Here is a 4,415-nt window from a genome sequence, read left to right as displayed (position 1 = left end):
TTCAAAGTCATTTTTATTCTGTAAAATAAATAGTATTGTTCATTACTCTCAAATTGTGATATATTCATTATATAAAATGATACATCCATTGGCATTTGGGTAGTGCAATAAAAATTTACTTTTATAGGTCTTAAATAAGTATTATAGTTACCTTTTATCAAGATGACTAGTATCAAAATTAACCTATCATAACAAATCATATCAATATTAAATGTTAAACCAATTAATATTAAATCAAGAAATATGTTTTTTAAGCAATTCTTTCTAATATCCAATCTATTGTTCTTGAAAAGAGGTTTAAAATAGGCCAGGTGATAAATCAGGTTAAGTCAAATTTGTACTCTGTATTTGATACATTCACATTTATAGAAGCAAATGGGAATACTTGAAGGACAAAGGAATCAGATTCTTAAAAACAAACCAGGATATTATTTATTTTGAAGCTGACTATTTGGGGGTTAATAGTCAACTAATGGAAAGAAACCCATGTTACTAATTCATGAGACTAATCAACTTGCTGCATAAACTCCAGAGGTACATGGTTGCCCTTGTTCATTATTATTACCATTCCTATCCAGATAGCATTACCTTGTATTTTTAGGGCATCACAGTGTTCTCCAAGTGCATTCAGATTTACTTTTATCATCCTCTTTTCATGAACAGCATGTAAGCTTACCAGGACATTCTCCATGCCTATATTGCAGATGGGGAAATAAACATGCAAAGAGGTAGCGGTAGAGCCAGGGGTCTTCCAATCCCCTGGCAGGGTGCAGGTTAATTCTGTGACAAAGCACAAGAGGAAAGCAACTATAATCTAGAAACCCAGTTCTCAGTTGACTGTTTTCTTGGGTTAAGAGAACACCATTTAACAAAGAAAGTTCTGAGTACCCTTTCTAATCTTGAGATGGTACCTACATTGCTCAAACCTTTTCTTATAGGCTTTTGTACCTACTGTATTCACAGCTGCTTTTCACAAGACTCAGCTACCAGGCTTAGCTATGGAGGAAGGCCTGAAAATATACAGCTTACAAACTTAGAAACACAAGTTGGTCAGAATAACTGTCCATTTCTTCTTGCCAGAAGGATTAGTTGTAATACTATACCCCACATGGAAATGTATAGCCTCCTGCTTGTGGCGTAACTGTGTGGATATCTGGCAAATAGAGATTTCAACTCAAGAGAGAAAGTCCAAGGCACTCCCTGACATTGGGGAAAACTGTGGAGGCAATGAGGTTTGCTTTGAAGTACCAGGTTTTCCTTTCTGCTTTTGTGCTCCTTGGAATATTTGCCATGTTATTCAAATACCCACTGCTCTCATATTTCTCCTGCTTTCACAGTAATCTCAATAAAGAATCTGTAATTCACTCTCATTAAGGATTACTGGAACCAGCTGAAAATATCACCTCTACTGGGGTGTATATTTCAACATCTCATTTAGATGAGTGGTACTTTAATTCTTGATGTATGGGACGCTAGGACCTCAACTGCAGGCTGGTGTGGAAGGCAACAAAGCCCAAAATCATGTAGGCTACAGGCTTGTGCAATTTACCTGCTCATCCTAGGGCTAGCACCACAGATATGTGGCCAGAGGTAAAAATTCCAGAGTCCAACTTGCCTTAGCTAGCTGTTGATATCCAAGAGGAGGACAAGTTGGTGATTTCTTGGTCATAGCAATAATGAAGACAAGGCAGTGAATTTCTAGGTGGTAGCAATAGTCAAAGTCTTACAGATGGTTCCAAAGGACACTGTGATTCTATAGTGTCCACCTATTCAAGTAAGACTTGAGCCAGAAGCAGATGACATGAAAAGATCCAGCTCCTAAATGGAAAGGAGGGAATATTGCTAAGAACCAGACAGGCTATCAGAGTCCCAATAAAGTGGCCTGGAGATCAGAATAGGGCTTCACTTTTGATTTTAAAAACAAAGAGAAAAAGTCCAGTCATACAGAAAGGGTATGTTATTCCAGGGTTCTCAAGAAGCATATGGCAAGACAGGACTAAATGAACACGGATTTTATCAAGAGAAAACTGTGAAAGATAAGAGGGAAGACAGGGAGAGCTGTCACACAGGGAAGCAAGTCTGGGCCAAGCAAAGGAAAGAGGGGAAGAGGGTTGGGTGAAGCATCCTAGGCTGTAGATTAGCCTAAGAAAAGTTTGGCAAGGCCAGGCCATAGGAGAATTACAGACTCAAAGTTGGGTATCAGAGGAGCCCTGTGTCTACAAGGAATGGACTTGCTGAGTATCCCTGCCACACTCAGTCATTGGCTGGGAGCAGCCCAATAAATATGGCCTCAGTTCCAAGGCAGCGGGCAGTGATCAGCTTGAGTCCTTGATCAGTTATGCTTCCTATAGTTGGAGATCTGTTCATTCTTGTGTCTGCCAGAAGGTGTCAGCCCTGTAGGATTTACAGAAGGTCTTGGTGAGGGACCAGGTAAAGACTTTACCAATATTAGTAAACCAAGACTCATTCTAGACCCTGCAGGTGGCCATGTGCACCTTCCACCTTGGAAGTGAATTGGCCCAGGGATTGGGGGCAGCAAAACCAACAGATTGAAAATTCTCTGTGTAGGTAAACAGGTGCCTCTGTGTAAAGGCGCAACTGGCAATTATTAATCCTCCTTTCCTAAGCTTATGTAAATTGAGGAAAGGCTGACCCAGACCCAGAGACTTCAAATAAGAAAATTATAACTTGAAATTTTTCCAGCAAGATAATGGTAAACTCTTATCTAAACTTCACTGTGTCACTTACATCCTACCAACACTAATCCTGTCCAGTGTTTTATGTGGTTCCGCCAACCTCTCCTCTTTTTTTAAAATTTATTTATTTTATTTATTTATTTTTGGCTGTGTTGGGTCTTCGTTGCTGCGTGCAGGCTTTCTCTAGTTGTGGCGAGTGGGGTCTACTTTTCGTCACGGTGCACGAGCCTCTCATTGTGGTGGCTTCTCTTGTTGCGGAACACAAGCTCTAGGTGCACGGGCTTTAGAGCACAGGCTCAGTAGTTGTGGCACACAGGCTTAGTTGCTCTGCGGCATGTGGGATCTTCCCAGACCAGGGCTTGAATCCGTGTCCACTGCATTGGCAGGCAGATTCTCAACCACTGCACCACCAGGGAAGCCCATCCCCAACCTCTTCTTAATCAGTAGTCTTCTGGAAGAACACTAAATACTATTAGTTGCAACACTATTAGTTGCCCCAACTAATAGTGGAAGCAACATAATCTGCTTATTTCTCAGACTGTTACTCTACTGTAAATAGTATTCCAATGCCAGTGTTTTCAACTCCAAAATAATTATATTTTCTAGTCCAAAGGTTTTAATAAAAATGATAATAGTAAGGAACAAATAGAATTATGCTTTCCACCAATAATTATTGAGTACTTATAATGTGCAAGGGCTATACCAAGCCCTGGGGACTCAACAGTAAATTAGATAGAAATTATCTCTACTCTTAAGAAGATTACATTCTACTGGAGGAAAACAGTCAATAAACAAATATACAAATTAATAAAAATAAAATATCTTGTATCTATATGAGATGATGGATGTTAACTAAACTTATTGTGATAATCATTTCACAATATTTGTAAGTCAAATCATTATGCTGTACATCTTAAACTTATACAGTACTGTATGTCAATTATATCCCAGTAAGACTAGGAAGAAATCCAAAAAAAATTTCATGTCGTAGAATAATAGAAAATAGAGAATAAAGGCCTAAAATGTCATCTAGTCCAGTCCTCTAGCTTCAGACCAAAGTGACCCCCAAATTATGGAACGTTGGTGGTTACCAACCCCAACCCCATTTGAATCCCAGGTGTGTCTTTTTCTTAGCTACTGCAACTATATTCTTCAAGCATATCCACCCAAGACCTGATGGATTTCTAGTCAATTTTTTGGTACTCTAAAGTCCCAGTTTCCCCAGTAATATCTCTGTAGAGATTCATTCCAGTGTGGAAACTCAGCTGCAAATACATCTATTTTCTCCCAGTAGAATCACAGTCTGACTCAACAGAATGCGCCTTTTTTGGCATCTTCACTGCTTATTCCCACCCCACGTTTGCCTTTACCTACTCATTTTCTCATTTACTCCCTCTCTTATATTCGCCCCTCCCCCCCCTTGCGCGGACTCACATTCACGCCACCAGTTACATAGACTCAAAATTTCACCTCATTTTCCTCTTCTTCCTAGAATCCCCATCTGCAATGTAAGAATAGATCTTATAAAGTCCACCTTCTATGTGTCTTTTACCTGCCCCCACCTTTTTAATTGTATCTTTATTGTGGAGCACTTGTAGGCTCACAGCAAAATGGAGAAAAATGCACAGAAATTTCTGATATATTCCCTATCCCCACACATGCATAACCTTCCCATTATCAACATCCCTGACCAGAGTGGTACATTTATTACAATCGATG

This window comes from Delphinapterus leucas, chromosome 1 (genome assembly GCF_059928025.1).
Source record: "Delphinapterus leucas isolate spDelLeu-1000000601 "Yukka" chromosome 1, BTC_Dleu_Yukka2, whole genome shotgun sequence".
Lineage (NCBI taxonomy): Eukaryota > Metazoa > Chordata > Mammalia > Artiodactyla > Monodontidae > Delphinapterus > Delphinapterus leucas.
This window is presented reverse-complemented; position numbering follows the sequence as displayed.